This window comes from Onychomys torridus, unplaced genomic scaffold (assembly GCF_903995425.1).
Source record: "Onychomys torridus unplaced genomic scaffold, mOncTor1.1, whole genome shotgun sequence".
NCBI lineage: Eukaryota > Metazoa > Chordata > Mammalia > Rodentia > Cricetidae > Onychomys > Onychomys torridus.
In genome coordinates this window covers 2501310-2514822 of record NW_023414046.1, presented here as the reverse complement: position 1 = coordinate 2514822, position 13513 = coordinate 2501310, and positions in this window count along the sequence as shown.

Sequence of the window (13513 nt, the reverse complement as noted above, 5' to 3'; positions counted from 1 at the left end):
ACTTTTCCTGAAGAAGGGCTAACAGTGTGGACTGACCACTCTCTGGACATACACATTCCAGGAATTTGGAGAACAGCCTCAGGAAAGGCTTTCTCTGGAATCAGATTCTCCCTTAGCCACTTTCAAGGACTACAGGAAGCATCACTAAGGTAGGCGCCCAACTTTCAAGGACTAACAGTGATAGCAGCCCACATCCAGGGCACCGGACAGAGAAGAGAAAAAAGAATGGAAGAACTAGATGGGGAAGAACTTGAGAGGAACAAACTGAGATGGGGAAGAACTAGACTGAAGGACTAGAAGAGAGTACTAGAGGAATGAGATGGAAGATGAGGAAGAGCCAGATGGGGAAGTACTAGCTGGGTAAGAACAAGATGAAAAGGACCTAGATGAGGCAGAGTTAAGACGAGAGAATTAAGATAGAACTTAGAGGGAGCAATAGATAAATATAGAGAGAAATCAGGCAAGAAAGGAGCTAGGCATGAGAACAGAACTGAAGCTGTGTATATAGGATGTTATGCCAGAGGAATTAAAGCAAGTGGACTACAGAGCTCGGGGTGCTGAGATTCTATTTCCTGAAAATAGTCCTCGCTGTTAGTAGTTCTCTCTCTTGAGCCCCTGGGATGTATAATATTGAACAGAGAGAGCCGGAAGAGATGCCTCAGTGGCTCAGAGCACTTGTTGCTGTTCCAGAGGATGGGACTCTTGATTCCCAGCACTCACAACCATCCGTAACTCCAGTTCAGAGCGACATTCTCTTCAGAATCTGATGGGCAGCAGGCACACAGGTGCTGCACATTACTACGTGTAGTATATTAACCACTGTTCTGCTGCTGTGGAGACACCACGACCAAGGCAACTCTTACAGAAGAAAGCATTTCATTGGGGGCTTGCTTACAGTTTCAGAGGTTCAGTCCATTATCATGGCAGCCTACATGTGGCTGGAGCCTAGCTGCATCCTGATCCACATACCTAGCAAGAAAGAGAGACGGAGGGAGGGAGACAGACAGAGACACACAGGCACTGTACCTGGTGTGTGCTTTTGAAACCTCAAACACACCCCCAGTGACACACCTTTCAACAAGGCCACACATCCTAACCTTTTTCCAGTAGTGCAACTCCCTGATGACTAAGCATTCAAATACTACAGGAGGCATTATTCTTATTCAAACCATCACATTCAGGGAAGGCATTCAGACTCATAAAATATATCTTTAAAGTGTAGTGTATAGATAAAAATATCAGTGCTTCATAAATACATCTTTTTCTTTTTTAAAGATTTATTTATTATGTATACAGTGTTCTGCCTGCATGCCAGAACAGGGTGTTAGATCTCATTACAGATGGTTGTGAGCCACCATGTGGTTGCTGGGAATTGAACTCAGGACCTCTGTGAGAACAGCCAGTACTCTTAACCTCTGGGTCATTTCTCCAGCCCCATAAATACATATTTCTTACCCATTAAAAATTAGTTTAACCAGGCATGGCGGCACATACTTTTAATACTCTTAATCCCAACACTCAGGAGTCAGAGGCAGATGGATCTCTGTTCAAAGCCAGCCTGGTCTACTTAGTGAGTTCCAGGACACTAGGAACTAGGACAGCCAGATGTACACAGTGAGACCCTGCCTAAAAAAAAAAAAAAAAAAAAAAAAGTGAGAATTTAGAATTTAGTAATTGGTTTCAGTCCTGTAACATATCCTTTTAATTTATACTGACGGCATTTCTCCCAAATGTAAATTCTAATAATTGATGCTAACTCCTTTTTCTGTTAAAGGATGTGCAGGGCTGTGTTTGTGCTTCTTGGTAATCTTTAAAGACACCACCAAAAGCCCCAGGGAGGTCACAGGTGAGTATTGGGTCTACCAAGTGTACTAGCACCTTCGTCTTCCTGTGCTTGATGGTTCATGGTCTGATAAATGTTACCATCCCAGGCAAAGGCAGTAACAATATCACAAAGACAACAGACTTAGGACACTTTTCTGTGGAGCAGCAAAGTGCCTCACCATGCAGTAACGCCATCAGCCCCTGATGTCTTGATTGGGAGTCATGCTCTGGACCACGGTTTTCCTGTCTCTCCTGGTACCAGCAGCAGGTTCTACACATGTGTGAAAACACTGATTCCACCATTCATCCAGAATCTAAGCTACAGAAACTACCCTGCTTCTATGGTAACACCTTTGGGACAGGTAATACTTTGCTCTCATCATTCATGTCTGTGACTCTGTTATATTATCTATGAGTGTTTTGCCAACATGTTTGTATGTACATAATGTTCTTGCCTGGTGGCCCAGGAGTCAGAGGTCTCAGATCCCTTGGAACTTCAAATTTGGAGTTAAAGGTTGCAAGCTACCAAGTGAGTTCTGGAACTAGAACTCCAGTCCTCTGGAAAAACAGTGCTTTTAACCAATGATGGAGGGAATCTGCATTATCCTTTCTTCTCTTCAGCTGACTCCTGAGTATTCTGCTCGCTTTGACTACAGATGGGAAAAACACTCCACAACTCTTTTAATTACATGGATGTTCATAAAGAACATGTGATTACTTACTCATCTCAGAACCTTTAAAGAGTCATGACATTAAAGAGAAATATTAACACACACACATACACACACTATTGTTAAGGGTTAAGAATAAGTCTAATTATTACGGTAAATCTATTAATAATATCACAAATTTCACATTACTAATGTTAAGAGGTCAGTCAAGGGTATAAGGAGATAATCCATGTTTTCATTATGAAGTCTCAATACCATGACTTCTACCCTAAAATTTTGGGAGGAATATTGACTCAGAAGCACTTCTCTGTCTGGCCATTTTCTTCTACACCTTTGCCATTTTCATTCACAGGGCTGGGACCACAAGATCCAAGCAATTAATGGGATGGGCAAAAGAGAGAAGTTGGGTTGGGGATTTAGCTCAGTGGTAGAGCGCTTGCCTAGCAATTGCAGGGCCCTGGATCTGGTCCTCAGCTCTGGACAGAGAGAGAGAGAGAGAGAGAGAGAGAGAGAGAGAGAGAGAAAGTCCCCATCACTGGAGGATTGCTCTTACCTACTTGACCATGATCTAGCTATACTAAATAGAACCTAAGTCAGATATACTGTGTATTCAGCCCATGGATCTCTGTGTTTCTTTCTTTCTTTCTTTTTTTTTATTGGTTTTTCGAGGCAGGGTTTCTCTGTGTAGCTTTGTGCCTTTCCTGGAACTTGCTTTGTAGACCAGGATGGCCTAGAACTCACAGAGATCCACCTGGCTCTGCCTCCTGAGTACTGGGATTACAGGAGTGTGCCACCACTGCCCAGCCAGGTCTCTATGTTTCTAAGAAAGTAAATCACAGGCATGGCTGATCTGTTTTCCTCACCTTCCACATGGTACTGTTATTGCACACTTGAATCAACGGCACCTGTGACCACATGGCAAGTTTGACGCAGCTCAGATCCCAGCATGGCGAGGGAGAGGGGCTCTTTACAGCACTAGCTGGAAACAAACCCCACAAATAGCAAGAGCATGAGAAATGTTAAAGTCATAACCTGTGGATGTGACACATGTACATGTACAGCTAGGAAATCCCAAAGAGTATGCAGGAACACCATTTTTCAGTACTCAAAGTTGGAGAAGTATTTACTCCAACTGAAAAGCACAGTGATTCACATAGAAACACTAAGACACAATCAACATTAGCCAAACAAGTGTGTTGCAAAGAAGAAAACCTAATGAGTAAGTGGATTTGTCCTGAATCTGAGTGGAGTACTATTGGTGAAATTATTAAGGCCACTCCACGTAGTTAAAAGGGAGGTTTATTTGTAGGGTAACTTACAAATGAAGGGGTAGGTTGCAGGGTCTGGCAAAGGTATAGCACAGTCCGGCGGTGTTCTCTGGAGAACTCTGCTCGATCCACCTCCTGCGTCCAGCGTCCCCGAACCAAGAGAGCGACCTCCTCTTGATCCTCGGTCTTCCGCTCCCTCCTCTGCCCCGCCTTGTGGGCGTGATCATTACTGAAGCCTCAATGGGGGTTGGAACTTCCAGGCCAATGCTGGGATGGCTATCCACTACATCTCCCCCTTTTGTCTAAATAAGAAAGTTCTAACCTAATACAAGACTATATACAAAGAGATGGTTATCAAATATTGTCCAGGAGTAATGAGGGATAATGACTTAGATAAATTGGAATTACAATAAGTGCAAACAATATCAAGCAAAAAACACATATTAAAATCCAGGGAAGTCTAGGGCATGGGTAGGTGGCATGTTACAAGGATCATTCCAAAAGGTGTACTATCCTAAAGAACCTGAGTCTAATACTTAATATATTCTATCTAAGGTATTATATATGTATATATACTAAGTTGTAACTATAACTGTTAATCTCCAACCTCATCAAAGACCTGAGAAGGAATATAATAATACCTGAGAAATGGGAGAAGGATGCAAGCAACTTTCGGAAGTCTTGCAAGAGTAGACAGAGACAGCTAGCAGCCTGGACAGTCACCTAATGTTTCTCAGTATCGTTGGTGCATTCAAATTGGCTACAGGCCTAGAGTATCTGACAGACCATTTTCAGAAGCAGGAATTCTGAAAGACCATCTTACCCTGTCTGGCAAAGTATGGTGGTTGCTTTCCTTGTGTCCCGCTTGTCCAGAAAGGACAGCATTTGTACTGTCAGCAGTTGAGGCAAGGGCAGTTCTTTGCCCAGTAGGCCATTTTGTGCCAAGAAGACAAACTTCCAAATGGAAATGTCTTAGAATCCCAACATTCTCTCGGGATCAAATTGGTGCTGCCAGGAGCAATTGTGTCTCACGTCAACAGAATTCTAAATTATTTAAATGCCATATTCTCTAGGTCCATGAAGTGTTTGAAGATTACCTGTCCATCTGGCCTATGTGTTTATAAATCTGGATAACCTAACTAACATAATTATAGAGATAACAAGCATAGGTGACAATAACTCTGTAAGTCTCATCTACCTAAACAACCTAAGGACTAAGGCTTCCTATAAATAAGGCAAACAGTCTGTAAGCAAATGTACAGTAAAAGGACAATGACTTCAAATTGTGACAATACACAAAATATCTTTAACAGAGGTAGGAATGTATAGTGTAATATGCAATATGATAATAATCCTAAATATATATCAGTATACAGAATATCTTAAACAGAAGTAGAACATACATACAGTATGACAGACATAAATTCACATTTGTATCAATATACAAATATTTCAAATAAGAGTAAAAATATGTGTACAATATAACAAACATAGTTCTGCATTTGTATCAATATACAAATTATCTTAAATAGGAATATAAAAAGCTCATATTTGTATCAACATATAAGAATTCATAACAGTGCAAAGGCTGCTATATTACTAAATTTGTTTACTAATGTATATGATAGTCTACCATAATATCTTATACGTATCCACTCCATTTCTTCTTTTCCCTTTTTTTTTTTTTTTTTTGAGACATATTGTCTTTCCTTAAGGAGAGTACTGAGTTTAACCATTTCTTCCACCCCCAACCCTAGAACCATTATCCATAACCCTGAGAAATATGAAACCTAAGGGATAAGGGGCGTCGTGTTCTTAGAATTGCTTCCTGCTGTTTAGGGGGCGATGGTATCTCTGTTGGGTATTGTGAGAAAGCTCAGATAGTTAAATTTCAGATTAACTGTAGATTCTGCAGCAACTCTTAGAGTAATGGGTAAGATTGTCTGAAATTCTGGCAAGAAGTGTAGTATGATGATGATTACCATGGCATCATTCTGGATTGGGTAGAGTTGTTGTTGTTGTTGGGGCCCCATCTTCCTTCTGGAGACTTCAGAGATTGCCTGTGTAGATTGGTACCAATAGATTCTTTCTTTCTGCTGTAAACATCCGGATATCCAAGGCCTTATGATTTCTGGAAGATGGGTATTTCCATTATCCTGGAAAGACAAAAACAGAAGCCTACCCCAACCTTTGATTGTTAACTTTTTCTTACAACCTGAGGAGATGTCACATTGGTGGATGATCTTTTATTTCTCCTTATCAAGGGGTTTCTCCTGTTCGAATCGAATTTTTATCAATTTTGTTGGTATACATAGCTTTTCTTCTCCTGTGGAAACAAAAGCAAAACCTCTTCCCCAACGTAGGACATATCCAGGTTTCCATTCTGAGGTCAACACATCTTTGAAATAAACCGGTTGGTTTAGCTCAGGAGTTTTGTCTGTTGTCCAATGTCTCTCCGCAGCTGTTGTTCCTTTCTCATCAGCATTGAGAAAATTCAAGGTTAATAAAGCACTATGCAATCTATTTCTAGGAGTCATTGTTACCTGTTGCTGTTTATTTAGCATATCCTTTAAAGTTCGATTGGATCTTTCTATGACTGCTTGGCCTGTGGGATTGTGTGGTATACCTGTAACATGCTTTATATTGTAATAAGCAAAGAACTGTCTCATTTTATTGGAGACATATGCCGGGGCATTATCTGTCTTAATTTGTACAGGTATTCCCATGATGGCCATAACTTCTAATAGGTGTGTAATCACAGAATCATCCTTTTCAGAACTCATAGGAGTTGCCCACTGAAATCCTGAATAGGTGTCAATGGTATGGTGTACATACTTTAATCTTCCAAATTCTGCAAAATGAAACACATCCATCTGCCAAATTTCATTTCTTTGTATACCTTCTGGATTGCTCCCTGCAGGTAATGGAGTTTGATTATAGAAGGAACAAGTAGGACATTTTTTCATAATATCCTTAGCTTGTTGCCAAGTAATGGAGAAATCCTTCTTCAAACCTTTGCTATTTACATGGTGTTTCTTATGAAATTCTGAGGCTTCTAGCACATTACCTATTAGTAACTGATCAATCTCATCATTACCTTGTGCTAGAGGTCCTGGCAGACCTGTATGGGATCTGATATGTGTTATATATATAGGATGTTCCCTTTTTCTGATGATGTCCTGCAGTTGTATGAATAATGAAGTTAATTCTGTATTATCAGGAATAAATTCAGCAGTTTCAATGTGTAAAACAACTCTCTCTGCATATTGAGAGTCAGTGACTATATTGAGGGGTTCTGTGAAGTCCATCAGTACCATAAGAACGGCATATAGTTCTGCCTTTTGTACAGAGCTGTATGGACTTTGTACCACTTTACTTAAGTCTCCTGATTTGTATCCTGCTTTCCCTGATTTATTTGCATCAGTATAGAATGTGAGGACTCCAGAAATTGGCTTGTGTCGTACAATGTGAGGAAGGACCCATTCAGTCTTCTTTATGAATTCTATCCTCTTGCTTTTGGGATAATGGTTGTTAATCTCTCCCAAAAAGTTACTGCAGGCTCTCTGCCAGTATTCATTATCTTTCCACAGTGATGAAATTTCCTCATTAGTTAAAGGTACTACAATTTCTGCTGGGTCCATTCCTGTCAACTGACGAAGTCTTAATTTACCTTTTTGAATCAAATCAGAGATCTTTTCTATGTAAGTCTTTAATTTCTTATTTGGTTTACGTGGTAGGAATATCCATTCCAATATAATATCTTCCCTCTGCATCAAAATACCTGTGGGGGAATGTCTGGAGGGGAATATGACAAGAATGCATTTAAGTTCTGGATCCACACGATCCACATGTGCTTCTCGAATTGTCTTTTCTACTAGAGCCAATTCCTTCTCAGATTCGGCTGATAATTCTCTAGGACTATTTAATTCTTTGTCCCCTTCTAGAGTATTAGCCAAATTTTGTAGTCCATCTTTGGGTATTCCCATGATACCCAATAAGTTGGAAATGCTTCCTAACAACTTTTGAAAATCATTAAGAGTGTTTAATCGATCTCTCCTCAGTTGTACCTTTTGGGGTCTAATTTTTTGTAACTCTATCTTATATCCTAAGTAATTAATAGAATCTCCTCTTTGTATTTTTTCAGGAGCAATTTGTAGTCCCCAGCGAGGCAAAATTTTTTTTACTTCTTCAAACATGCTTTCTAATGTGTCTAACTTTGGATCAGCTAATAGGATATCATCCATATAGTGATAAATTATGGATTGTGGAAACTTTACACGAATTATCTCCAATGGTTTTTGCACAAAGTATTGGCATAAGGTAGGGCTGTTTAACATTCCCTGTGGGAGGACCTTCCATTGATATCTCTTGACTGGCTGAGAATTGTTATAATTAGGAACTGTGAAGGCAAATTTTTCTCTATCATTTTCTTGTAATGGTATGGTAAAGAAACAGTCTTTTAAGTCAATAACTATTATAGGCCATTCTTTGGGTAGCAGAGAGGGCAAGGGCATCCCAGTCTGTAGGGAGCCCATTGGCTGAATTACTTTATTAATAGCTCTCAGATCTGTCAGCATTCTCCAATTACCAGGCTTTTTTTTTTAATAACAAATACAGGAGAATTCCAAGGGCTGGTAGATTCTTCAATGTGTTGAGCATTTAACTGCTCTTGAACCAGCTGTTCTAAAGCTTGTAGCTTCTCTTTTGTCAAAGGCCACTGTCCAACCCAGATAGGTTTATTAGTTAGCCATTTTAAAGGTAAGGCAGTTGGTACTTCTGAGAATTCAACAGCAGTTGTGCTCTGTTTGTGTACAGCCTGAATGGTTGGTGACTGGCTTTTATAGCATGTTATGATATTATTCCTAGAAACATGCATTGGCCTGTATTCCTTTTCTGAGAGTGTAGGAATTTTAATCTGGGTATTCCACTGTTGTAACAGATCTCGGCCCCATAGATTTACTGCTACATTCGCTACATATGGCTTCAGCCTTCCTCTCTGTCCTTCTGGCCCTATGCATTCAACCCATCTCGAACTCTGTTTTATCTGAGATAGGGTGCCAATTCCTAAAAGTTGGACATCTATCTCTTGAAGAGGCCAATTTGGATGCCATGATTTTGGTGTAATTATAGTCACATCTGCACCTGTGTCTACCAGGCCCTCCAGAACCAAGCCATTAATTCGAATTCTAAGCTTTGGTCTTTGTTCATTTATGGAAGTCTGCCAAAATATTTGTTTTATTGTGTTCTTTGTAAACTGTGATTCATCTGTCAGAGCTGTTTTATCATCCATTGCAGTATTGGTTTTTACAATAGGCATTGGTTTATTCAGTTGTCCTGGAGAGGAATGTCTTCCACAGTGGCTGGGAATGTTCTTACCACATTTGATTTGGGGGCCTGCAAGAGGCCCCCTGAGGCGTTTCCCGCCAGTAAAGGGTTGCCTCGTATATCTATTTTTGATCTGCACTCACTGGTCCAATGTCGGCCTTTGCCACATCTTCTACATAATCCAGGAGGTGGTTGGGGTCTCCTGTTTAGGCTATTCCTAGAAGGGGTATTACTTCTAGGATTACCCCATGTACAGTTTTTACTTATATGACCTGGTGTACCACATTTAAAACATTTGGTACCACGGGGCCTTCCTTCACCTCTGGGATATGTCTCTCCTATCCAAGCCTCATTACTGTAGTTAAGAGATTCAACACCATTAGTATACTGAATCCATTCTTCCAAAGGAGCTGATCTGATCTTTAATGGTGTAAGTATTCTTTTGCATTCTGCATTAGCATTGTCAAATGCCAAGGACTCAGTTAATACTTTTCTTAATTCTTTATCTGATACAGCTTTTGTTATAGCTGTGTTCAGCCTTTGTAAAAAATCAGTGAAGGGTTCATGCGGTCCCTGAAATATCTTTGTGTATACCTCAGTTGCTTTCCCAGGTTCTGGAATTTTTTTCCCAAGCATTTAGAGCTGCTGTACGGCATAGGGATATTGTATGCTCATCATAAACGGCTTGTACATTCCTGTCAGCAAAACATCCCTCACCAAGTATTTGATCTTGGGAGATCTCAAAACCTCTGAGTTTACCTTGTTGTTCTAAATTTCTTGCCTCTTCTCTCAACCAGCTTTTCCACTGTAACTGCTGGCTATATTCTAGAACAGCTGAAATTAACTGATGGCAGTCATCTGAAATGATTCTTTGTGAGGTAGACCACGAATTTAACATCTGTTTTACGTATGTGGAGTGTATCCCATATGTAACTACTGCTTCCTTTATATTTTTAAAGTCCTTTGTTGAAATTGGTTGTAATGTATATGTCATATATGGCTCGGGGTATGTGTCATCTGCTGGCTTCTCATGGATGATAACAGGATAAGCCATTGTATGAGAGCCATTTGGAGATGTTACAACCTGTATGGTCTTGCCCTTCTGCTTATTAGGTCCCTTGTCATGTTTATTGAGAGTTTCCTCCAGGGCTTGTAAACGAGCACCTAGGATCTGTTCCAGGGAGTAAACCTCCTCTCTTGTAAGGGATTCCAGATTTTTCATGGAATCATGGAAGTTTTTATGTTTTTCTGAAATACATGATTCCATGGACCTTATCTTATCAAGTAATGATAATTTTTCTTCCTTATATAGTGTCTGAGTAGCTACAACTTCACTCTGGAGAGTTAGTGTTCTATCCATTAAATACTCATATTTATTATCAATAAAAGCAATTTTGGGTACAAGCTTGTTTTGTAAATTCTGGTTAGCAGATTCCAGAGAGAGAATCTTTTTATGTAAGTCCTGGTCAGCAGATTCCATAGACAGAATCTTTTTCTGTAAGCCTTCATTGCTAACTTTTAAAGCCTGTAAATCCTGGTTAGCAGATTCCAGAAAGAGAATCTTTTTTTGTAAGCCTTCATTGCTATCTCTTAAAACCTGTAAATCTTGGTTAGCAGATTCCAGAGAGAGAATCTTTTTATGTAAGTCCTGGTCAGCAGATTCCATAGACAGAATCTTTTTCTGTAAGCCTTCATTGCTAACTTTTAAAGCCTGTATCAGTCCCAATAATGACTCATCTTTGTTCTTACTATTAAACCAGTGTTTGAACACTGTGTGAATTATTACAATGAATGTCAAAATGGTACAGGCCAGATATGTCTTAGGGAGGTCATATATTTCCAGGAAAATGTCATTCATCATATAGGCAAAAAGGTTTTTAAATTCTTGTGAGGTAATGTTGTCAGCCATATTACAAGAATTACTCAAAATTTGTTAGTCAGTTTTAAGGTGTAAAATTATCAAGTACTTTTACTTGAAAGAAGCTTACCTTTCCGTGGTTTTGGGGGGTGCAGTAGTACTTTTCAGCCAGCAGGAGGCGTTGGTATAGCTCCAAAGCAAGGCCTGCTAGCGACCTTGGCTGCAGCTGAAGGCAGGAGCCAAGGTGGCGGGGAGCCGGCACTCAGGGAGGAGTGGGAATGCCTCACTCACAGTGGTTTTCGTTGGTCTAGGGGCTAAGCTAGGGAAGTGAGACAGGACTAGCTGTTCCCTTTCTCAGGAATGGGACCGTGTAGGTGTCCCCTGGTTAAATGGAACTTTGCAGGCGGGTTTAGGTGCCCGCCAGCCGCCAGCCGGGAGGAGGCTGAGGGAGGGAGCCGCCTGGGCCTTTGGAATTTGCCCCAAGTGAGCGCCAGATATTGGTGAAATTATTAAGGCCACTCCACGTAGTTAAAAGGGAGGTTTATTTTGTAGGGTAACTTACAAATGAAGGGGTAGGTTGCAGGGTCTGGCAAAGGTATAGCACAGTCCGGCGGTGTTCTCTGGAGAACTCTGCTCGGTCTACCTCCTGCGTCCTGCGTCCAGCGTCCCCGAACCAAGAGAGCGACCTCCTCTTGATCCTCGGTCTTCCGCTCCCTCCTCTGCCCCGCCTTGTGGGCGTGATCATTACTGAAGCCTCAAAGGGGGTTGGAACTTCCAGGCCAATGCTGGGATGGCTATCCACTACAGAGTACAATTAGTTTTCTTTGGAGATATGGCCCCTGAAAGGTTATTTATGGTCTTGCACATTGATTTTACACCCATGTACATACAGTTGGCACTAAGTGAGAGAACTGAATAGCTTGAACTGTTTGGGAGGCATCTAGGCTGTGGGACCGGGACCTGTCCTTAGTGCATGAGCTGGCTGTTTGGAACCTTGGGCTTACACAGGGACACATGCTCAGTCTGGAAGGAGGTGACAGCACCTGCCTGTACTGAATCCACCAGGTTTAAATGAATCCCCAGGGGAGTCTTGGCCCTGGAGGAGATGGGAATGGAGGGGAGGTGATGGGGGAAAATGGGGGCGGGGGGCAGGGGCGGGAGGGGAGAGGACAGGGGAACCTATGGCTGATGTGTAAAATTAAAACACAAATATAATTAAAAAATAGTTTAAAAAAAAGAAAAAAAGGAGCACATGAAGATATGAAGGAATAGTATGGTGGTGGGGGAAAGTTGGGGAGAAGTTGAGGACTTGCAGGGGTGAGTATATGCATATACATGAAATTCTAAATAAATAAACTCAACTCTAATATACTAAGACATTTATTTAAATATAACGGAAAAGCCTAATCTCTGTGTTCAGGTGTGGCTGACCAGGGTTAGATACGAAGAAAAAAATAGTCCTTAGAGGTTTGTAAGTAAAACTTCCAGAACTGTGAATTAGGATTCTAACTTCACTGTCAAGTAATTTCTGTTAAATTCATCATAACACCTCCAACATGAAATACAAACCTTGACAAGATTGTGTGAAATCATATAAGGCTTATGTGCTATGGAAAGATTTTGATTGTGGGCTCTCCAGTGCTTTATGAGGCCTTGCAAATGATCCTGGATTCCTCATTCATTAAACTAGGCTGTGAGAGGTTCAGGCTGGAGGCTAGATCACATTTACTCATTGAGTTTCAACATAAAGCCATTAAACACAGATGTTTTATTTATTTAAAAAATCACCTTATACAGAGTTTCAAAATATTACAAAATTACATTTGGTTTTACAAGAAAAACATAGATTTCAATGGGAGGAATGTTACTTTACTAAGTATGGAGACTTGGTTATTATTCACCATTTTCAAAGAAGGCAAATGTGTGAGTTTCATGGTGTACACTGTTCAACACAACTATACATTCTCTAAGATTCGATTTTATTTTTCTCTGATAGCTCTATTTTTCCACATACATTTCATTGAGAACATCCAGATAGAAATCACTAATTCCATGGATTTGCCACTTTTTTTCAGGGATCTGTAAAATGTTTTTGAGATGCCCCTGCCTCTGCCTGCTGAATGCTAAGATAGCCCTTTTTTCTTCCTATTGCCCAGCATACTTACCTCATATGTAAGTGTAGTCCTCCTTCTCCTGCAAAATAAAGCTCATCTCCATTTGTGTTACAGTAATGAAGTTTGCTTAGGCTACTAACTCTTCATGGAGCTAAAACACACAGCAGGCAGCAAGCCCCAGTGTCTGCCCCTATAACCTCAGAATCCTGCCCACACAGAAAGAGAACTGAACTCTGGGTAACTGAACCATGTGTTACAAATAAAGGGGTAGAATAATGCCTGAAACCAAAGGGATTCCAAGACAGGATTCTGCTCAGGTAGTGAAGGCTGTGTTAAATAGTGAACCAGTAACAATCAGGGGAAAGTGGTTTAAAAAAGGAGTAGTCATAGGGGTTGGGGATTTAGCTCAGTGGTAGAGTGCTTGCCTAGCAAGCATAAGGCCCTGGGTTCGAT